Here is a 24,496-nt window from a genome sequence, read left to right as displayed (position 1 = left end):
GAAAACCTGGGAATTACAGAAAAGCACACAGCCACCCAAAGGAAACAAAATGTTCCTGTAAGCACAGCACTTAGTGATAATTATTAACATTTTGATACATACCCTTCTGAGCTTTTTTCCTGTGTGCAAATATATATTAATACTTAAGACATCAATCAAAATTGAGATAATAAAAGAATAGTATTTTGCAGCATGTATTTCTCTCTTGAAAAGGTATCAAGTATGTTGATTTATTTTTAATTATAAAATATACATAACATCGAATTTACCATCTTAACCATTCTTTTGTTGTTGTTAATCCTCACCTGAGGATATTTTTTTCCATTGCTTTTCAGAGAGAGCGAAATGGAGGGAGGGAGGAGGGGAAGAAGAAGGGAGAGAGAGAAAGAGAGAGAAACATCAATATGAGGGAGACACATGGACTGGTTGCCTCCCATACGTGCCCTGACTAGGGGCAGGGTGCGAACCGCAATCCAGATAGGTGCCCTTGACCAGGAATTGAACCTGTGACCTTTTGGTACACAAGCCAGTGCTGTAACCGCTGAGCAACACCATCCAGGGCTAACCGTTCTTAAATGTAAAGTTCAGTGGCATTAAGTACATTCATATTGTCATGTAGCCATCACTACCATCTATCTCCAGAACTCTTTCTTCTTCCCAAATGCAAACTCTTTACCCATTTAAAACAACAACTCCCCTTTTCCTCCCTTTTCTCCACTCCCTATTATTCTACTTTTGATCTCTATGACATGTCTATTTTAGTTACCTCATATAAATGGAATCATACAGTATTTCCCTTTTTGTGATAGGCTTATTTCACTTAGCATAATGTCCTCCAGGCTTACTCATGTTGTAGCATATATCAGAATCTCCCTTTTAAAGGCCGAGTAATATTCCATTGTATGAATATACCACATTTTGTTTATTCGTCCATCCAAGGACACTTGGATTTCTTCTACCTTTTGCCTATAACGTGGTGCTGTTATGAATATGGGTGCACAAATACCTCTTTAAATCTTTGCTTTCAATTCTTTTGCATACATACTCAGAAGTAGAATTACTGGATAATGTGTTATTTCCATTTTTACTTTTTTGAGGAATCACCATACTGTTTTCCATAGCTGCTGCACCATAAAATATATCAAAATAGCTTTAATTTTTCTTCCAAAATTCAGTTTTTGATGACTGCCTGGTAATAGTCTATCAGATGGCTGTATGAAAAATTGAACATTTGGATAGATTTCAGTGTTTCACAATCACAAATCCTATATAATAAAAGGCTAATATGCAAATTGACCGAATGGTGGAACGACTGTTCGCTATGATGAGCGCTGACCACCAGGGGGCAGACACTTGCCACAGGAAATGCCCCCTGGAGGTCAGTGCACTCCCACAGGGGGAGCACCACTCAGTCAGAAGTCGGGCTGTAGGTGGGCAGTAAGGAGCAAGGGGCCCCGGACTTTAAGAGCCCCAGACTGCAAGAGGGATGGCTGTCCAGGGGGGACCGGGTCTAAGTTGGCAGGCGGACACCCCCTGAGGGGTCCTGGACTGTGAGAGGGGATTCCCTCCCACTAGTGCACGATTTTCTTGCACTGGGCTGCTAGTAATGCTATGATAGACATGAAAGTTTTTAAATCTTTCTGCCCATTGTTTAACATTTACTTGAGATAAATGACTGAAGATTTATTTATTTATTGCCTATTTACTGATTAACATTATGTCACATTTGCTCAATCTCTTTCTTTTTTGGCTGTAGTATTTTCAATAGATGTCTCAGTATTTTATCCTAGATTCTTTAGCATGCATCTCTTAAAAATAGGACATTTTCTTACATAGTTAGCATACCATTATCACACCAATCGTATTAGCCAATCATGAATTCTTTATTATCACCTATTACCCAGTTTATATTTGATTTTATGATTTGTCTCAAAGTGTTGTTTTAAAATTGGTTTGCTTAAATCTGGATTTGGTTTGGGTCCTCTTGTTGCATTAGGTTGTTATTTCTAGGTTGTTGTGAAGTCCTCCCACCTTTTCTCTGATTTATTGAAGGTGATTCAGTGTTTTAAAGTATGCTTATTGCCTTATCCTTTATTCATTTTTATATTGAAGTGTGTAGTTTTCACTGTTAGTTTTAAAAGAGCTCTTTATATGTTTTTATTTTATTTTTAAAATTGATTCTTAGAGAGAGGAAGGAAGAGAGGTTTGTTGTTCCACTTATTTATGCATTCATTGGTTGATTCTTATATGTGCTCTGACTGGGGCTCAAACTCACAACCTTGGCATATTGGGACGACGCTCTAACCAACTGAGCTACCTGGCCAGAGCTGAGTTCTTTATATGTTAAGGCTATTATTCTTTGTCTTATAATTTGTAAACATTTTTCTAGTTTTTCATTTTAATTTTTTAGGTTTTCATTTTCTTTTTCCAAACAGATGTTTTAAAGTTTTTGTAGTTGAATCTGTCACCCTTTGCATTTTCAGCTTTTTCTTTTATGCTTTGAAAGGCTTTTCCCATTCTGAAATCAGGTAAATGGTTACTTCTGTTTTTTTTCTAGTACATTATAATTTTTATTTTTTCATATTTTATCCTTCATCCATCATCCAGACAGATTTATTTTTTGTGCACAGTGTGATTAGGGATCTATTTAAGTTTTCCCAAATAGTTAACTGATAGCTTTATTATTGCTTATTGAATAATCCATCTATTTCCCCTTTGATTTGATTTGGTACCTTCGGCATATATTAAAAACATATGTATACTTGGGCCTGTTTATGGATTTTCCATTTCATTTGTTGTTTTAAAATCATTCTGTCTTAGCTATTGTAACATTATAAATGTTTTAATCTCTGACAGTTCAAGTTTCTCTTCTTTTCAAAATCTTCCTTCTTTACTTTGCATGTATGACATCATCAGATGAACTAAATTATTTTGTCAAGTTCTCCCCTCTTTCTACTTTCTTCCCCTCAAATTCCTTGAGGTTTTATTAGAATCCTATCATTTAAAAAATTCTTTTATGGAGAATTTCCATGCTGATTCTTCGTACCCAGGAACACAGATGTCTCTAAATTCATTCAAATCATTTTGAAGTTATCTTTAGATAGACTCTTTTAATTTTAAAAGTAATTTTGCTATTATTTTTAATGGTATCTTTTCCTATTAGGTCTTCTAACCTGCTGTTTTTAGTATGCATCTATTAGTTTCTGCATTTTCTTTTATATTCTGTCAGTTGCTGAATTCTTAATATAGGTTTAAATAGTTTCTTTTGACTTTTTTGGGAGATATTTATGTGGTTTCTAAGACTGATAATTTTGCTCATCTTATTAGATAATTATACTTCTTTTTCTTGTGAGTTGCTTTGTGTACACTTTCCCGTTTTAGTGGTGATGGAGGGGGTGTATGGCCGTGTCTAATAACCGTGCTTCTAGTGAGACTCCTCTGGGTGTAAGGCTGCGTGTTAGAAACCTGTCTTCTTGGTTCATTAATCATTGTTGTTTTTCCTTTAAAAATCAGGAAAGGGGTTGAATTTTTAGCAAAATATCTTTTAAGCAACCATTGGGATAATTATATGATTTTTCTTCCTTCCATTTATTTTATTAATTTTCTAATAGTAACAATTTTAGAATTTCTAGAAAACACCTAATTGCTCATGCTAGATTATTTCTTGAAAGTTTTGTTAGAATTGCTCGTTACTATTTTATTTGGGGGCTTTCCATCTATATTCATAAATGACGTTTGTCTGTAGTTTTGTACTATTTTTGTCGGCTTTGGAATTGAGGTTAAGCTAATTTTATACGGTAAGTTGAAGTGCTTTCCAACTTTGAGAACAGACTGTATAACATGGGAATTATCTGTTCCATGAGTACAGGAAGGAGCTCACCCATAAAACCAACTGGGTCTGGCAGCTTTCTTTGAAATAATTCTATGATGACTTTTTCAGTATTTTTCCCCATAATGATTTGGTTTGTTCAACTTTTCTGATTCATCTTGCATCAATTTTTTTAAAAATATATATTTTATTGATTTTTTACAGAGAGGAAGGGAGAGGGATAGAGAGTTAGAAACATTGATGAGAGAGAAAAATTGATCAGCTGCCTCCTGCACACCCCTTACTGGGGATGTGCCCACAACCAAGGTACATGCCCTTGATCGGAATCGAACCTGGGACCCTTGAGTCTGCAGGCTGATGCTCTATCCACTGAGCCAAACTGATTAGGGCTACCTTGCATCAATTTTGTTAATTCATATATCCTGAGAAAATTATTTTATGAGATTTTTCAAATTTATTAGTGTAAAGATTTTATTTTTGTTTTGTTTTTAATATATTTTATTGATTTTTTACAGAGAGGAAGGGAGAGGGATAGAGAGTTAGAAATATTGATGAGAGAGAAACATCGATCAGCTGCCTCCTGCACAGCCCCTACTGGGGATGTGCCTGCAACCAAGGTACATGCCCTTGACCAGAATTGAACCTGAGACCCTTCAGTCCGCAGGCCGATGCTCTAACCACTGAGCCAAACCGGTCAGGGCTAATGTAAAGATTTTAAATAGCATTCTCGTTTAAAAAATGCTTTTAATTTTCTCACTTAAAATTTTTGGTATTTGTATTTTCCCCCAATTTTTTTCTTGACTAGCATAAATACTTTTGTTTTAACTTTTGATTTTTAATTGATTTTTTTTTCAGGACAACTTGGATTTATTTATTAGGTGTACCATATTTTCTAATATTAACTTTCATTTTTAGCTTTATTAACTTTTTTTCAACCATTTGCCCTTAGACCTGTTATATATATCTTATTTATTCAATCAGTCAGTCAATAAGTCTTTTATAGCTTTTGAATTGAAAGCTTAGTGCATTTAGTCTTGCTTACTAATGAAAACGTTGTTTTTAGAGTTTAAAGTGAAAGTGAGTTTATTAGTAAAGCAGTGAGACAGAAAGTGGCTACTCCACAGACAGAGTAGCTCCCGTTGAGCAGAATTTGCTTCCTTTATTGAGGTTCACTTAATGGGGGGAGCATATTCATTAAGGGAGAGGAATTCAGGTCCTTCCAGGGAACTGAGTAGGAGATTTCTCAGAGGAGCTTCCCCCGGCCGTGCCGTGCCCTTTTCATTTCTCATCATGGCATGAAGACTGTGTCATTTAGCATGCTAGTATCTTATCATGAGCATATCGTGAGATTAGGGAGCTCCTGTCAGGTGAAATTAGTTGCTTCCTCGAAAACATTGTTCCTTTGCACTTGCCTTTGATGTTGTTTGTGGCGGCGGCTGCAGCTCCTGCCGCTCTTCCCAGCACCAGCCGTAGCCCTTTGAGTGTGTGGCTGGGTTGAGGAGTAAGGTATGTCAGATCCAAATCTAATGGAAAATGTGGATTGTGTTAGGACAGTGGGCTTCATTCTCTTAGAAAAGCAAGTCTTCGAGGGTGACCAGGGCATAGCTGGCATGCATAACATTCCAGCCATGTTTCATCACGGCTGTTTCTGGTGATTACACATCTGTCATGTAGGGAAGTGGTTATGAACATGTAGACTCTAGAGTCAGACTACCAGGGTTCGAATCCTGGTTCCACTAGCTTTGTGACATCTTTCAGTCTCTTAACCTTCTGTTTCCGCTTCTGTAAAATGTTGTTTTGAGCTTAAATGAGCTAACAGCATTGCCTGATACATAGAAGCATATGTAAGCAGTGACAACAGTAGTAGTTATTGTCTCATCTGGTACTTTTCTTCCCACAGACGGGGAGGTTCGAATCCCAGAGATGGGCAACAGAGACACTGTTTGCTGATGTGGGCCCTCCTTGCCTGAATGGGAGGCAGGCGTGAAGTTGTTCAGGAGATAATTCCAAGAGGAACAAATACAAAAGCTTTGGGGGCCTAGGAGCGGGGAGGCTGACATTAATGTGGGACGTTTCAGCACCTTGGTCTTGGGGCCTGTGCCCCTTGGGGAGCTGCTGAGCTGAATGTTTCCGGAGTGGTCTCTACGTATGAATTCAGTTTCATCTGCGAGTGGGTCACAGTATGCGAGGTGACTTTTCTCACCGTGGCCTGCTCTTCCTGAAACCATTTTTCCTGGGAAAGGGCCTGATGACTAGCATTTTTCTGCTCCATGAGACACAATTCCTTCTTTCACTTGCTTTCTTGTTTTCCCCTGGATGGACTTGGAAGTTGACTGGGGAACTCAGCTGGTGTTTTATGACTTCCGTTGGCAGCGGGATGCTATGGTGGAGGGTTTACTCAAGTCTTGCAGTTGTGTAATGGTCAGCCTCGGCCGGCTTTCTGTGGGGACATCGAACTGGCCGTGGATGCCAAAAGGACTTGACCAAAAGCGCTGGTTTGGCCCTTAAGAACAGCTCTAGTCCTCTCTGTGTAGAAGCCAGATTTTGAGGTTGAATACTGATTTTTAAAAACGTGTTTATTAGGGGAATTTTCAGACAATCCCCATCACACGGTATCTGTTTTAATCAGCAGGTTTTGTCTGTACCTGCCCACTGATGACCTTGCTAAACTGACAGCAGGTAGCCCCCAAGGTCAGTTTCCTCTTACAGCTCTCCTCTTCCGCCGCGGGCCTCATGAACACTGCAGACCGTGGCACGACCAGAGTGTCCTGCGTTCAAGGAGGGAAATAGAGCATAACTATCTTTACCAAAATTTACCAAAAAGTCTAGCTTATAAACTTAAGGACTTCAGTCTTAGAGGGGTTTTTTGTGAATTTGACCCCAAAAGCAAGAGAAGTAAAACAAAACTAAAAGAATGCAACCTCATCAAACTCTGCACAGTAAAGGAAACCATCGAAGTGTGGCCTCCAGACCAGCAACATGGTCCCCAGGCCTGGAACCATATCAGAAATGTACACTTTGAGCCCTTATCCCAGACCTGAGGAATCAGAGCTCTGGGTCTGGGTCCGGGTCTGTGTTTTAACAAACCCTCCAGGGGATTCTGGTGCGTGCTCAAGTCTGAGAGCACTGAGCTTCCACTTGGGAAAAAATAAAGTTAGATACCTTCCTTTTACCGACACTTGTGATGGTTTTCCTTATTTAGTTTGTTAAACATGTAACCGTTTTATCAATCTGGAGTTTGTCATGTGGGATAAGGATCTAGTTGTTATTTTTCCCCTAAAAGTCTCACTGTTTTCATTGGAGGGTGTGTCACCATCAGGTTGGACATATCTCTTCCCACTGCTCTTCTTCCAAACTTGGCTCTTGAGCCTTCTGTTTTCCTGACAGACGTTATAGATACAGATGCACATGTACACACACAAAGACATATAAATATCTATTTCTATGTCTCTGTATTAAACACCGTGAGTTCATACTGGAACCTCTAATTCTAATTCACCTCCACAGAGTTCTTCCTACCCTTTCTTCATTCTGTATAAGAACCCTGCTTCTTCTTTTTTAAATTATTTTGATTCTTCTTTTTTAAAAAATATATATTTTATTGATTTTTTTACAGAGAGGAAGGGAGAGGGATAGAGAGTTAAAAACATCGATGAGAGAGAAACATCGATCAGCTGCCTCCTGCACACCCCCTACTGGGGATGTGCCCGCAACCAAGGTACGTGCCCTTGACCAGAATCGAACCTGGGACCCTTCAGTCCTCAGGCCGACGCTCTATCCACTGAGCCAAACCGGTCAGGGCAGAACCCTGCTTCTTAACATCATCCAGATAATTATGCATTTACTCAGTTCTACAGTGCACAGGAGACTGTACCCATACCACTGTGATCAATGAAGTAGACTTCGAAAAGCTCCTTGTTTATGTTTCTCTCCATTTTCTCTGTATGTCTCCTTTCTTTCCCCATGTGTGTCTCCCAGATTTAAAAAAAACAAACAAGGCAAGCAAGCAAACAGCTCCTTATTTATTTAAAAATCTTACAAGCAGAGGGTTGTTTCAGCACTTTATGTTCCAAGAACAGATAGGCCAGTCAGGAGGGGCGCACCGCCTCCTTTGCTCTCTATAAGGATAGCGTGTTCTGGTGGGTGGGCTGTGCACCTCAAGGAGGCGTGGCTGACAGACAGTACGTGCATTTATTTTAAAGTAAACACACCACTGTTTTTCCAGTTTTTCAATTGAAAGGTAAATAAGACTACTGATCCTTGGAACCTGAGTCAGAGGGAGAAGAAGGAAAAATGGAAAAAAAAAAGCTTTACAGTTAAAAATAATTTTAAATTTAAATTTGAAAAATTGTTCACTGTTTCTTCAGCTGAGGAGGAGTTGGGCAAGGGACAAATGTGCAAGGCAGTATGTGATTATCCTGTAAGCTGGCAGGGAGATATTATTTAGGACATAGCTGGAACTTGAAAAGGCCTGGTGGTAGAAATGGCTAAATCAGTCCTGCATAGCCAATTAGTTACCTGTATGAACCTGCTAAACCATAAGACCTAGTTATTTCAGTCTCATGGAATGCTCACAGGAAATTTTTTTGTGATCCACAAATTGAAAATATTAATATTTTTTTCTGATTAAAAGTAAAATATGCTCCTGAAACTGAAAATTTTATTACTATTTTTCTGATTATTATTATTTCATGATTATTGCAGACAAAAAATATTCTGAGTGCTTCATATGTATTAGGCATTGTTTTGTTGAATCCTCATATATATATATATATATATATATATATATATATATGTATATATATATTAAAATTTATTCAATACTCCTTCATACCTATGAGCTAGATTTTATCACCATCTCCTTTGCTGAGGAAATTCTACAGACATTATGTACTTTGCCCAAAATCATATAGTAGGTGGAGGCAGAGTTGGGATTTAACTCAGGCCTTTTGGTCCCAGAGATTTTGCCTGTTACCTCTGCATATACTATCTTCCAATGAAGGAGAAGTTTAAAATCACTTGAAATTATATTTTTCAAAGCTAATCCTGTTAATATTTAGTATGTTATATTTGGTATGTAAGTTGTGTATGTGTGTGTGTAACTATTTTTTTCCGAAAGTAGAAACTCACTATACGTTCTGCTCTGTAACTTGCTTTCTTAACCCAGGCTGCTCCTCCTCAATTAAAATATATAATTTTTTTAAAATATATTTTTATTGATTTCAGAGAGGAAGGGAGAGGGAGAGATAGAAACATCAATGATGAGAGAGAATCATTGATTGGCTGCCTCCTGCACACCCCCTACTGGGGATCGAGCCCACAACACAGGTATGTGCCCTTGACCGGAATCAAACCTGGGACCTTTCAGTTCATAGGCCGACGCTCTATCCACTGAGCCAAACTGGCTAGGGCAAAATATATAATTTTTAATAGCCACAATAGCTTTTTAATGAAAGCACCATAGTTTAGCCAATCCTTTTTTTTACTTATTATTATTTTAAAAAATCTTTTTATTGGTTTCAGAGAGCAAGAGAGAGGGAGAGAGAGATAGAAACATCAATGATGAGAGAGAATCATTGATTGGCTGCCTTCAGAACACCCCCCACTGGGGATCAAGCCCACAACCCAGGCATGTGCCCTGACCGGGAATCGAACCATGAGCTCCTGGTTCATAGGTTGACGCTCAAACACTGAGCCATGCTGGCCGGGCTAACCAATCTTTTATTGTTGGTTATTTCTACTTCTTTAGTAGTATAAGTAAGACTCTTTTTAAAAAATTAAATTTATTGAGGCTACATTGGTTAGTAACATTATATAAGTTTCAGCTGTACAGTTTTATAATATATCATCTGTATATTGCATTGTGTGCTCACCACCCAAATCCTACTCTCTTTCTTTCACCATATATTTGACCCCCTTTATCCTAGTCATTCTCCCTCCACCTCCTTCCCCTCTGGTAACCACCATGCTGTGTCTATAAGTTTATTGTTTGTTCATTTGTTGCTTTCTGTTTTATATTCCACATCTGAGTGAAATCATATGGTTCTAATCCTTTACTGTCTGACTTATTTCACATAGCATGAAACTCTTAAGATCCATCCATGTTGTTGCAAATGGCAGTAATTCATTATTTTTTATAGCTGAATAGGTATATAGGTACCACATCTTTATCTTTTCATTGGTTGAAGGACAATTCAGTTGTTTCCATGTCTTGGCTATTGTGAGTATATCTTTATGAATAAATGTTTTGAAGTTTTTCAAATAGATACCCAGAAGCAGGATTGCTGGGTCATATAGTGGCTCTATTTTTAATTTTTTGAGGAAACTCCATATGATTTTCCATTGCAGCTGCACCAATTTACATTCCCATCACCAGTGTTCGAGGGTTCCCATTTCTCTACATCCTTTCCAGTACTTGCTATTTCTTGTCTTGTTGATAATAGCCATTCTAACAGGGATGAGATGATATCTCATTGTGGTTTTGATTTGCATTTCCTTTATAGCTAGTGTAGTTGAGCACTTTTTAATTTATCTGTTGGCTATTTGTATGTCTTTTTGGGAAGTATAAGGCCCTCTGTTTATTTTATAATTAGATTGCTTTTTTTTTTAATTGTTGAGTTATATGAGTTCTTTATATATTTTGGTTATTAGTCCCTTATCAAAGGTATCATTTACAAATATCTTCTCCCATTAGAATACTAATTCTGTTGGTTGCCTTTATATTTTATTGATGGCTTCCTTTCCTGTGCAGAGTTTGATGTGGTTGCATTCATTTATTTTTGCTTTACTTCTCTTGCTTTTGGGGTCAAATTCACAAAAACCCCTCTGAGACTGAAGTCCTTAAGTTTATAAGCAAGCCTTTTGTTAAATTTTGGTAAAGATAGTTATGCTCTTTTTTCTCTTTTTTTTTCTTTTTATGGTAGTAAAGTTAGGCATGCAATTGCTGGGTCAAAAGGCATGTTTCAGGTTTTTTTATGCCTATGACTGGGTCTGCTGCAAAGACCGGTGTACCTAGTTTCCTTACCCTCAGGGGCACTGGGCATTGCCAACCTGGTCTGTTCAGAGGTGAAAAGTGATTTCTTCCTGTTATTTTAATTTGCATCTTTTTTTGTTTTCTCCTTCTCCTTTTTTTCTTGAGAAACTTCAAAGTAGGTTTTGTCCTCACTGCCCTGATGCAATTGCTTGTACCAAGATCACCAGTCACCTCCATCTTGCTAAATCCAGTGGTCAGTTTTCATCTTCAACTTACTTGCCTTAGAGATTGGTTTCCGGGACACCACCCCCTGCTGGTTTTCTGTCTATCTTCCTGGTCACACTTTTTCAATCTCCTTTGTTGGTTTCCTCCTTGCCAGTCTGGAAATACTAGAATATCCAAGTTGGCTTAGTCCTGTATCTGTTTGTTAATTTATACCCCTTTCTTTCATGGTCTAATCTGGTATTAAGGTAGCTTAATAAGAAGCTAGGAAAATTCCTTGGCAAGTAGAATGAGGAAACTGAGACAGATAGCTATACAGATGGTGGAGCAATTTACAGCCAGCTAATAAATCACAAGCTCTTATCTTCCCTAACTAAGGATCCTTAGGAGCAAGTGGATTCCACATTCCAGATCATGCCTGGGACAGACCTGCCTAGGACCTGGTCTTTTCCTAGTTGAAGGTGAAACTGACCAGAGAATAACCCTGATCCCTATATACATTCATTTTGATGCATCAGCATATCAAAGGACACACCTGGAAAGCTGATGAATTTTAGGTGATTGACACCTCACCTAAATTTCCCGCCTTTAGAAAACAGATGACAACCCTTAAGACAAGGACCCAGTGTGTGCTATCCCTTGAGCATGCCCATGCCTTTCCCCCACTTCTTTCAGCATGTATCTTTGCTTTCTTTTTCCTAAGCTCTAAAGCTTCCCAGGCGACTTGTAACCAGGAGAGCAGTGGGCAGTGGCAGCTCGTCCTGAGCGAACCTTCTGAATCTGTCTCCAAAGGCCCTCCTTTGGCCTCTGTGACTTGTTTTCTGAGTCCACACCGCTGCTGGCTCACGTCTAAAGGGCCCAGACAGCCTCAGTTAGGATTGACTCTTTTCCTTACATTTCCAAAGGGCCACGGCTGCTCCGCCTGGGCTCAATCCTGTTGCTGTGATCTTGTCTCTTCTATCTTAACCCCTTCCTGTGTTTTATTGTCCCCAGCTTTAGTAAACAGACTCTCAAAATCACCTGAACTTGTGTCATGAAATCTTTCCTATGTGAGGTCAAGAGCCCACGTGTTGCAGACCATGCTGGGGCAGACCTACCTTGGTCCTGGTCCCTTTCCCGTGACAGTGTCATGACCTTAAAATTGGTTTGTACACTTATCACTCGCAGCCGGAGTCTCCTCCTGGCCTCTGTCTCAGCAATGGGGATCCTCTTTTGCTCAGACTAAAATCTTGGTGTCCTCCTTGACGTCATTCTTTCTGTTACAATCCACATCCATTCTGTCAGGAAGTCCTGTCCTGTTACCTTCAAGATATGTTCGAGGATCCGATCATTTCTTTTTTTTTTTTTTTTAGTAAATCTTTATTGTTCAGATTATTACATTTGTTCCTCTTTTTTCCCCCCCATAGCTCCCCTCCACCCAGTTCCCACCCCACCCTCTGCCCTTACCCCCCCACTGTCCTCATCCCTAGGTGCACAATTTTTGTCCAGTCTCTTCCCGCATCTCCCACACCCCTTTCCCCACCAAGAATAGTGAGTCCATTCCCTTTCTATGTCCCTGATTCTATTATAATCACCAGTTCATTCTGTTCATCAGATTATTTATTCACTTGATTCTTAGATTCACTTGTTGATACATGCATATTTGTTGTTCATAATTAGTATCTTTACCTTTTTCTTCTTCTTCCTCTTCTTAAAGGATACCTTTCAGCATTTCATATAATACTGGTTTGGTGGTGATGAACTCCTTTAGCTTTTCCTTATCTGTGAAGCTCTTTATCTGACCTTCAATTCTGAATGATAGCTTTGCTGGATAAAGTAATCTTGGTTGTAGGTTCTTGGTATTCATCACTTTGAATATTTCTTGCCACTCCTTTCTGGCCTGTAAAGTTTCTGTTGAGAAATCAACTGACAGTCGTATGGGTATTCCCTTGTAGGTAACTGAGTTTCTTTCTCTTGCTGCTTTTAAGATTCTCTCTTTGTCTTTTGCTCTTGGCATTTTAATGATGATGTGTCTTGGTGTGGTCCTCTTTGGATTCCTTTTGTTTGGGGTTCTCTGCGCTTCCTGGACTTGTAAGTCTATTTCTTTCACCAGGTAGGGGAAGTTTTCTGTCATTATTTCTTCAAATAGGTTTTCAATATCTTGCTCTCTCATCTTCTGGCACCCCTATAATTCTGATGTTGGTACGCTTGAAGCTGTCCCAGAGGCTCCTTACACTATCTTCGTATTTTCGGATTCTTTTTTCATTTTACTTTTCCGGTTGGGTGTTTTTTGGTTCTTCGCATTTCAAATCTTTGCCTTATTTCTTGCGCTCCTCTGGTCTGCTGTTGGGAGTCTGTATAATGTTCGTTATTTCAGTCTGTGTATGCTTAATTTCTAGTTGGTTCTTTATCACAACATCGAGGGTCTCATTAGATTTCTTGAGGGTCTCAATAACTTTATCGGCGGCTTCTAGACAGTTCTTGAGAGACCTTAAAAGTGTGGTTCTGAACTCTATATCCTCCATTGACAGTTTTGTCCTGTTTCTTTCTCTCCGCATTTTTTATGCTTTCTTGGTGCACCCCCTAGTGGTCTTTGTGCACAGTCTTGTTGTAGTTAAGCCTTGATTGTTGTAGCTAATACTAGGGGGATTTGACCTCCAGGCCAACTGGCTGTGAGAATCAGCTGTGTCTGCAGTGGGAAAACTTCTGTCCTCTAGGGAGGTGCTAATCTAGCCTTTGCCTGAGGCTATCTGGCAAATGGCTCTGTGCAGGGCTTGGGCAGGGCGGGTTGCATGGGATCAACAGAGCGGGTGGAGGGAGCAGTTATGGCTGCTCTCAGTCCCGTCCCCAGAGGCTCTGCCTCTCAGAGTCCCAGTAACCGCTGCAAACCTCGGAGAGAAAGCTGCCCTCGCGTTCCGACCGATGCCAGACAGTCCTGCTTCTCCCGTTTGAGTCTTGGTCCCTAGAGACTCGCCCAGAACTGGAGCTCAGAATCTGAGACTCCCTCCCGATTGAAAAGGACAACCGCGCCCTCAGCTACCAGCCCGCTCCGCACGTACCTCCGCACCTTTGTATTTTCCGCACTACGCCTCCTCTGAGTCTCGTATGCTGTTCTCTTTCCTTCTAGTTGAAGAATTTCCCCTCAGCCAGTCTTCCTGTGGCTCTGGGCGATGTCCGTTCCGTCTTTTAGTTGTATTTGTGAAGTGGTTGTTCGAGGCAGCTAACTCTGGTGTTTACCTATGCCGCCATCTTGGTTTTCGCCGATCATTTCTTACCATGATTTCTCCTAGTACCCATTTTCAAGTCACCATCACTTTTCAACTGCTAGGAGGCAATGGCCCCCTAGTTGGTCTCCCTGCTTCTGCCTTTGTCTTGCTATAGTATATTTTTGAACCAGCAGCTAGAACAATCCAAACTGTGAGTCAGAGGTATCATTCCTCCAATGATTTCCCGTTGTACTAGGAGTAAAAATTATGATGTGAGGCCTAAAGGACGCTCCATTATCTTTCTGCCACCTCTCTGTTATCTCATCTCAGCCATTCTCCTTCCCTCTCCAAACCCCTTCTGGCCCACAGGCCTCCTAATTATTTCTCCACCCACTGATGCTCTTGCCTCAGGGCCTTCGCATTGGCCTTACCTTCTTTCTAAAGTCCTCTTCCTCAGGTGTCCTCACGGCTTGCTTCTTTACCCCCTTCTAGTCTACCCAGATGTCACCTCAGTGAGGCCTTCCCTGACCAGACTGTCTTTTTCTAAAAGGGTCCAGTTCAGTGCTTTTTGAAAAATTTAACAAGTTTTGCAACATCACCATGAACTTTCCTATCAACCCAATAAGATTCCTCAGACCCAGTTATAGTTCATTCCCATTCCCACCCCCAGCCTGTGGCAATCACATATCTGCGTTCTGCCTCCGTAGTTTTGCATTTTCTGGTCATTTCATACAAATGGAATCACAACAGTATATGTCCTTTTCCAAACTGTCTTCATTGTGACTCCTCCCTATTCAACTTTTCCTATTTCCTTTCCCTGATTTATATCCTTTTCTCTTCTTCTTTTTTTTTTTTTTTTTTTTTAGCAATATTCTCACATAATACTACATGTTTTATTTATTCATCTCACTTATTATCCTCTACAATGAGAATGTAAGCTGCCTGGGGCAGACATTGTTTGATTTCTGTTCACTTGTGTACATCTCTCTATCCCTATGCCTAAAACACATAGAAAACACTAATATAATATAATATAATTAATATAATGTAGTATAATATAATATAATATAATATAATAGTGGTATATTATGTAAATTATATTGAATTAGATTAGTGAGGTGAACGTATTTTCGTGTGAGTTAGGTTTTTGTGGCTAGTGCTGTGGCTCCCGTCTGAGGCAGAGCTGGGACCAGGGCGGTGCTGGGTGGCCACTCCGGGGAGCCATCGGCCTGAGTCCGTCCTGGCCTCCAAAGGCGAGGCTTTGTTTCATTTTACCCCATCCGGTTGCAGTTACATCAGTGACTACTGTTTTCTTGATTGGCACCAGATGCCAGGCATTGGGATTTAAACCATCCTTAATAGCCTCTGAAAAGCTCTCTGTGTGTTGCTTTCCATCATCCTGCACCTCAGGCAGATATGGCCAAGCCAGAACCTCAAGGAATTCCCGAAGAAGCCAAAGCCACCCCCTCCCCAGCCCCACCGCCCAGCTTCTCAAAGTTACAGCCGGACCCAGTTCGTGGCGTTAGTGTCAGTGGAGAGCTGTTTGAAAGAAAAGGTCCTTTTAGCCACGAGTCTCGAAAGTAAACACACAGGCCCCTGCAACGAATGTGGAAACAGACCTGCTTTCTGTGTCGCCGGCTGAGAGGCAGCCTTGTGAAACCTTCCTGGAAGGGGGAAGAAAAGCTTTCTGTCGGGAACTCCTTTCCCTGTACGTGGCTGCCTCTGTGTAGCCTGGGGTTTACTGCTGCCTCTAGAATATTCCATAAATGTGTCTCGGCTTTGGAAGTTGGTCAACCTCATGGGAACGCATATCTGAGCAGAATGGTTCCACCCCCACAAACAAGAATGTCGGCTAAAGCTGTTCCCCTTTCTAGAGGTATATTATGACATTCTGCATCTTAGTCCATTGTAGGGGGGTCAAGACACCTTTTCCCTCTTTTTCTTTTTAGATGTAAGAATTTTTCAATGTTGGATGAGGGTTTTGTGTGAGAGGAACTTTTTGTCTTCTCTATAGGCCCTTCTTAGGATTGTGAGACCTGCCTGGAGCAGGGGAAGGGTCTGAGATTTATTTACCCTGTGAGCACTGGGCTAGATGCTGACATGCAGCAGAGAACAAGGCTGACAGTCCTGGAGTTTCGGATCTAGAGAGGAAGGCGGACAGAGGTTAAACGGATAACGGGTGCAGACGGTTCCAGTTGTGAAGGATGGGATGGAGGAAAGTGCGGGATGCTCTGGGACTGTGTCTCTGGGACTTTTCCTAGCCCGGGGCGGGGGAATGTCTAGGAAGGCTTGCCAGTTGAAGAGGCAAAATCACCTGGACTCCAGAAGGATGAGAAGGGATTGGCCAGGCCAGCAGGGGAAAAGCATTCCAGGCGGAGGGAACAGCATGCCAGAAGATTTGAGGCAGGAATGAACTGGGTGCATCAGGTTACTAGAGAGACCCCTGGGGCCAGCCATGTCTGGTGAGTGACACCTGCTCAAAATTATGACCAGAAGTGGCAGGGAGGAGGCGTCAAGCAGCCCAATAGAAATAACATGGGCCACGTATGTAATTTTGAATTTTCTAGCAGCCACATTTAAAAAAGTAAAAACAAAACAGATGAAATTAATTTTAGTAATTGATTCTTTAGCCCAATAGATCCAAAATGCTTTCATTTTAATATATAATCAATTTACAGACAATAATTAATGAGATACTTTACATACTTTTTTGTTTTTGTCCTTGTATGAGGTCTTTGGAGACTTGGTGTGTCACTTACACTCATAGTACATCTCAGTTCAGACTGGCCACATGGCTGGTGCTCAGTGGCCACGTGTGGCTTGTGGCCCCCAAAGTGGACCGTGCAGGTCTAGAGGTTGTTACACAAGGAAGGCTTGGAAAACTCTTCTTGCAAACCGGGTTGCTGTTAATGTAGGACTGTACTGTTGTACATTTCTAGAAACTTCTTCCCAGCCCGTCCCACAGAGGTGTCATGCCATCTCCTCGAGGACCCACGCTGTGTCTAATTAGCCGCATAGCACTGGCTTCTCAACGGACAGCTGTTGCAGGCATGAAATGGTGGCCTTGCACAGAGCACACAATAGGTGATAGGAGAATGAGACTGTTGCCTCCACATGAGCTGTTTCCTTCCCGTTGCCAAAAAATAAAAAAATTCAACCTCCCAAATCTGAAACGTTTCATCTGATCTTGGGCGTCTGCCTCGCGCCAGTTATTTGCGAGCGGCTCCCGCCTGATTGCCCCTTCCAGCCTCTCAGGTTCTCCCAGGGGAGGCACTGCGGCTGCTGGAATCGTATTAAGATCAAACCTCATTTATCTCATTTGAATGTTTTACTTTCCCCTTTCCTGTGGTCTTCCAGGATCCTAGGAGTATTTTTCTTAGAGTAAGAGACTTATTCTTGCAGGAGAGTGGTATGTCAGGAGCGAAACCGATCCTGGCCCAAGGTGAGAATGCCACAATTACATGAGCAGGACAGTCAGTGCCACGGTTAGGCACAGAGTAGGGATTTTCCTTAGTGTCAGGCCCGGCCTGGGTGGGGGGATCTGCTTATTACGTACAGGGCAGCAAGGCACACATTTCTCTGAATATGATGTCTGTGTCTTCTCTCCCTCTCAATTAATTAGTGCTTATTTGCACATGTATTAATGAATTCATTCTCTCAGAGGGGGCATATTAAAGAAAAGGCTGAATTCACCTTGAACGTGCCCCTTCCTCCATCCTAAAACCTTCCTCAATGGATAATTGCTTCTGTATGTATTTTAAAAGATTCATGGAACATATTAAGGGAAAAATTAAAGGGCCCAACTCTTGGGTCTAGATGAAGCCGGTTTTGCACACGTAGTTTATATGTACGTATTTGTGCTAGTGTTTGCAAGTACGAGGACTCCCTACAAAGTTGTCCACAGTGAGTTATGTCATAGGGAAGGGATTTGGCATGGGTGTGTGTTTATGGGAAAGGTGTCATATTTTACCTTTCTGTATTGTTTTAATTTCTTGCAATAAGCATGTTGTTATTTTTTAAAAATTAAGTTAATATTTATTGTGATGATAACATATAGCATAAATAGGACACACTTTAAAAATGTTTTATTATGGAAAATTTCAAACATAAATAAAAGTAGAGAGAATAGTGTAATGAACTATCCTGTACCATTACACACTTTTTAAAAAAATATATTTTATTGATTTTTTACAGAGAAGAAGGGAGAGAGATAGAGAGTTAGAAACATCGATGAGAGAGAAACATCGATCAGCTGCATCCTGCACACCCCCTCTTGGGGATGTGCCCACAACCAAGGTACATGCTTTGACCGGAATCGAACCTGGGACCTTTCAGTCCACAGGCCGACGCTCTATCCACTGAGCCAAACCAGTCAGGGCGACCATTACACACTTTTAACAGCGATTGGCACATCTTTAGTCCCCACTTTTTTGGGGCATATTTGAAAGTCCATCTTAGACATCATGTCATTTCACTTGTAAACACTAATGCATACATGTCTAACTGATATGGAAATTAAGAAAAAAAATACACCCACTATGCAGATAATGGAAATTAAAAAGTAAAGCCTTTATTTATTTCATAATCTTACTCTTTAAACACAATGTATTATTTTTCCCTGGTTCATTTATTTCTGTGCCATTTTGCCTGTTTTTACAGGCAGGGTTTTAATAATAGGGTGCATTTTGCAACTTCCTGTTCTCTTTTTTTAACTTAACATTGTAGTATGAATAATTTTCCATGTTCTCCTATACTCATCATATCATTAGTCCAAATCTTAATGTGGCACATTCCACTCATCTGAAATTGTAACTTTTAAAAGCCAAATTTTTAAAAGGGCATTTTTAAAAAAGCAGAATCTTAACTATAAAAATTCTCTTTTAGCTAAGTTCCTACATTTTGCTATTCAAAGACCACTTAAAAGGTTTGTTCATTGAAAGCCTGCCTCTGTCGGGTTTATAAACATGGCTTTGATCCTGTACAGCAGGGAGAGGTGGCTCGAACAAGGGTGCATAGATTGTTACAGGGCCCGTCTAGGAGCAGCTATTAATGCAGTGGTTCTCAACCTTCCTAATGCCGCGACCCTTTAATACAGTTCCTCATGTTGTGGTGACCCCCAATTTCATTGTTACAAATTGAACATAATTAAAGCATAGCGATTAGTCACAAAAACAATATGTAATTATATATGTGTTTTCCGATGGTCTTAGGCGACCCCTGTGAAAGGGTCGTTCAACCCCCAAAGGGGTCGCAACCCACAGGTTGAGAACTGCTGTATTAATGGGTGATGAGGACTTTCTCTCCCCTTGGGGAAGAGGACTTCTATTGACAAGGCAGCAGCAAGTGATGTGAACTGACAGTTTATTCTAAAGATTTAACTTTCTCAGATCTGTATTTATTTCCCCTAAATTACTTAAAATTTTTTGAAAAATATGCTACAGCTTGACAAACTGAGATTTACCAAGACAGATGAGGGCTTTTGTATCCTGTGTTAAAGGGACCCTCGTTCGTTCAAGAGAGACTCTTTGTCTGTGGTACACCTTATTGGGCGGATGACTGTGATGAATAGCCCGTTCTGAGGTGTGCAGCCATGGGCATTTTTCTGTGTAAGTAGAAACGTGTGGAATTGTACGGGCCCTTGGCCATAGATCACTGGAACTCTGAGTCAAGAGAAATAAGGACAGTTATGATTGACCAACGGGGATATGTGTGTGCCCAATCTCTCCTCCCTTTCCTGTGGTAGGAAGGAGCCGCATCTCTCCTCCTGTGAGGCAGGGCAGACTCTCCATCCATGCTGAAGAGCCCACGCTTGCCTGCCGTCTCAGGAATCCTTTCCTTTCATCCTGCTGCCTCTTTGCCCGTTCTTCCCTGTCTTCTTTGCAAGGTCATCTTCATCTGTTTGACTAATAACTGAGAGTTTCCTACCATTCCATCTTCTTCTGTGATTGCATTCCCATCTGTACCTCCTCCTTATGCATAACCACCATGTGCAGGTGACCCACAGATTCGAAACTCTGGCCTATACCTTTCCTCTGAGCTGTAGACCCACATATCTTGCCCACATACATGTCTTGCTGGCTCCTCGTGGATGTCAGAAGCACCTAGAAATCAACGTGTCCAAATGTGAACTCATCACCTCTTTCCCAGAGTTGGTCCTCTCCCAGTGTTCCATATTTCAACATAGAGACCCTCCATTTGTCCAGTTAAGTAAGGTAGAAATCCAGGATTTGTCTTTGATATTTCCACCCCTCTTGCCCACCCCCTGTGCTAATCTATTTTCAGGTTCTCTTACTTCTTACTTTTGCAAGTCTGCTCTCTTCTTTCATCCCTGCTTATACTCCCCTGTTCCTTTCCAGTGGCCTCCTCTCTGCTCTACCTGTGTCTACCCTTACTTTTGTCTGTTCTGCAAACACAAATTAGATCTTGTCACACCTTGATTAAAAACCTTCAAGTATCATGCTGCTGCTCTTCGGGTATAGATAAAAACTCTCCAACGTGGCAGGCCCACAAAGCGTTATATAGTCTGGCCACCATGTAGATCTCTTCTCCCATTTGGATCATATTCCTCTTGAGCCCCACTCTTCACTGTTCAGTGACCTGAAAGCATCCAGCTTATTGTGCCACAGTGCCTTTGCACATGGTATTTCCTCTGCCTGGAATGGTCTTCCTCCTCTCTACCTCCCCTCCCCCAACCTGCTAGCCATCTGCCTGAAATCTCAGGTCCCAGTTGAGTAGTCAGTTTCAGGAAACGTTCCCTGATGCCATGAACAAGTCAGTTAGCCAACTGCCCATGGGACCATAGATCTCTTACATGCACTCTGTTCCATAGTTGTAAGTTTACATTTCCTTGCAAGATGATTTACTTATTTCTCTTTCTCCCACTGACTTGTGAGGTTCCTGAAAGCAGAGATTATGTGTATATCCATTCTTCTTTATAACCCAGCATCAGCACAGTGTCAGGCAGATAGTAGGTGCCCAGAAAATGTTTCTTAAATAAATGAACAAGGAAGAAAGAGAAAAAGTGAAGTTTACAAAACTGGCTTTGTAAAATGAAGCTATCTGCTCTAGAGGAGTTAATACCACCCCCAGTAGACCAAAGTAATTTAGAGATGATTAAGGGTGAACCCCCAGCAACAGCACACAGAAGAGGCCAAGGTAGACTCTTCCTTACCCTCTGTGTTCAGAGGACCCTGCCAGGGCGGGGGACCCTGTGAGTGCTGGGGGCACAAGGGAGTGGGGTGAAGCAGAGTCAACATTGGTCCCCAACAAGCATTCCAGTGTTTACGACCTGATCTAGCTTGGTAGAAAAGACTTTCTCTTGTTAGAATCTGGGTAAGGTTGGAAGCCAAAGAGACATCGTAACAGTAAATCCTGGAAGCCTTTGGCTTCCTTTACTGCAAAGGGAACGTGAAAGAACGTTCTCTTTAAACCTGGAGTAGACTTGAGCCTGTGTGTGTCTGAGTTATGGGGAACCAGGGAATGGAAAAGGGACTGTTTACTCTCTGCCCTTTTGGAATTTCCTCCCTTCGGTTCCTCTGTGCGCCAGTGTTTCACAGCTCTGTGCAGCGCGAACACTGACCTGTTAATGAATGCCCTGCTTATTTTCACTTTCTTTTGATGGGCCTATGGAATTGAGGGTAGAGGGAGGCAGGAAGAAGGAGGTTTGTTTGTTCCACTGAGCGGCTCTGTTAAGGCCAAATCAATCACATCTTCATCAGGCTTCCGAGACTCTTGACCCAAGAATACGGGGTCTCCCTTAAAAGTATCCTACTTTTGTGTCTTGTTTTATTTTTATTTTTTGCAAATTTCCAGGTAAATCTTTGCATTTGTATTTTGAGTTAGGAAGAAAAAATGAATTTTTTTTAAAAAAGGTCTAAGTGTGGACAGTGCATGTACCTTTTGGTGATGTGGGGGCAGGGAGGGACAGCGATGACAAAAGATTCTCAAGTGGGAGGTTCTTTCATTCACTGCGGTGAAACTGTCCAGGCGGGAGCTCTGGGTTTCGTAACTGAACTGCACTGTTACAGTGGCACCGTTTGGCAGCTATGGTTTCCGTAGTTTCTTCTTTTGTTGGAACAAGGCAGGCAGCTTCCATGTCCCATTTATCCATACTAGTTAGTTCCATGTGCAAAAAAAAAACAAACCCAAAAAATCATGAAAAAGTTCAAGTCAAGAAAGGGAAAAAGTAACTCCTAAAAAAATATTACTCATTCTTGTTGTACGTAAAAGCTCTTCCCAATAGGAAATTATTAACCTGAAGCCACTTGCAAATCTGAGGCTTTGAAGTTAGGAAAAATAAGAGTTATTCCCTAAGCATCTTGACTGATATATTTTTTGCTCTTTCGTATTTCAAAACTGTATAAGTTTTGTTGAATTCTTGTAAGTTTTTAAGTTAGTTTATAGTCTCTGTGCCTAGGGTGTGCTGGTTTGAAAGAAAACTATCCCAGAGAATGTCAAGCATAAAAAATAAAAAAAGTGGAAAGAATAGTCCATGGACCCCTACGTGCCTGCCACCCAGCTCCACAGCCCTGAGAGGGATGGGCGTTCCTCTTTCACCTAACTGGGTTATTTTTATGCGAATCCCAGACACGTTTCACCTACAGATATTTTAGTGCGTATCTTTAAAATGTAAGAGCTGTTAGAAACCATAGCTGTAATGCCAATTTCGTAGCTAAAAAACTTTGATGGGAATTATTTCAGTATCATCAAATACTCAGTTTTCACATTTCCCCAGATGTCTTATAGCCCCCCCCCCCCCCCCCCATTGGTCTGTTTGAATCAGAATCCAAATAAGAGCGAACTGTCTCCTAAGGCTCTTTTAGCTGATGAGTTCTCCTTTTTTTTTTTTTTTTTTTTTTTTTTACCCCTTGAAATTTGTTGTTGGAGAAACTGGATGGTTTGTCCTGTAGTTTCTCACATTGGGGGTTTTGCTGAATTGTGGGTTAGCGCGTTCCTCTGTCCCTCTGTGTTTTCTGTAAACTCATAGGTAGATTTAGAGGCTTGATCTGATGTAGAGTTCTCTCCCCCACCGCCCCCCCCTTTTTGATGAGGTGATGTGTGATTCCATCAGGAAGCACCTAGTGTCTGTTTGTCTGTCTCGGTCTGGCAGCTTTTGAAGTGATTTCCTGGCATGGTCCTTGAGATTTTCCAAATTCGTTTCCCTGGGATTCTAATATCCAAGCCCTACCGCTGTGTGTTGACCTCCATAAAGCAGCATCACAAGGTATTGGTTCCCAGTGGGTACTTAGAACAGAACAGAAGGGCACAGTCCCATAACTGAAGAAGTGTGCTTGCTGATTGCTGAAGTTAGCGTGAGCTCAGGACTTTGGCTTTCTCGGTGGAACTGAAGTCTCTTGCCAGCGGAGTATTTTCATTATGTATGTTCCATTTGGTTGTAATTGAATCTGACTTCCTCTGTCCATGCTCTTAAGTTGGCTCTGTTTTTCAGTCCCTGCCTATGATTTGCCCAAAGCTTTGATTCCAAGAGACTGTGGGGCCTGGCTGATGTGCTCTGTGGGGGCCATCAGCCCCCCTAACGTGTGTTAGGAAGGAAGCCAAAGTAGAGTCTCCCTTAGGCACCCTGTTCCCAGAAGACACTGCCATCACCTTGGCCCAAGCCACCATCTGCTCCCACTTGAAATATCGTAATGCCTCCTGCCTGGTCTCGTCTGCTTCAGCCCTTGCTGCTCCTGCAGCCGGTGTGATTGTTATAATGGGAATCATGTTCTTTCCTTGCTCAGAACCCTCCAATGGGCTCTGATCTCACACAGAGTCAACGTCACAGACCTCGCGAGGGCTCCAAGGCCTTCCTTGTGGGGTCTGTTTATCCACTGCCCTCATCTGCTGCTCTCTTCCCTCGTCTCCTCCAGCCACCCCGGCCTCCCTGCCATTCCTCACACCTGCTAGATACGTTCTCACCTGGGGCCTCTGTGCTCCCTTCTCTTTCTGCCTAGAATATTCTCCTTCCAGATACCTACATGGTTTCCCCAACCTCATCCTTCTCTAAGTCTTTGCTCAATTGTCACCTTCCCAGCGAGACTTCTTCACCACCCCAAACCCTCCTCCCACCTCTGGCACTCTCCATCCCTTGCCTCGTTTCATTTTTTCCTACTACATTTGTAACTTCTTCACAGATTATGCAATTTACTTAAAAAAACACACACAACAAAACACCACCAAAAACCATTGCTCATTGCCTGTTCCTCCTAACTAGAAACAAACAGCCCAGAGCACAGATCCTTTGTTTGTTCCTGTTGAATCTCTGTGACTAGAATAGCAGGTGCTCTG

The 24,496-nt window shown here is 41.4% G+C and overlaps 1 protein-coding gene across 3 annotated transcripts in view; it reads left to right on the top strand.

The window, feature by feature from the left end:
• WWP2 (WW domain containing E3 ubiquitin protein ligase 2) overlaps nt 1–24,496 on the top strand; it is a 119,167-nt gene that overhangs the window by 21,069 nt on the left and 73,602 nt on the right. The window lies entirely within an intron of this gene.

This window comes from Myotis myotis, unplaced genomic scaffold (genome assembly GCF_014108235.1).
Source record: "Myotis myotis isolate mMyoMyo1 unplaced genomic scaffold, mMyoMyo1.p scaffold_m19_p_19, whole genome shotgun sequence".
Classification (NCBI taxonomy): Eukaryota; Metazoa; Chordata; class Mammalia; order Chiroptera; family Vespertilionidae; genus Myotis; species Myotis myotis.
The sequence above is the reverse complement of the archived record's forward strand: the minus strand, read 5'-3'. Positions and strand labels throughout refer to the sequence as shown.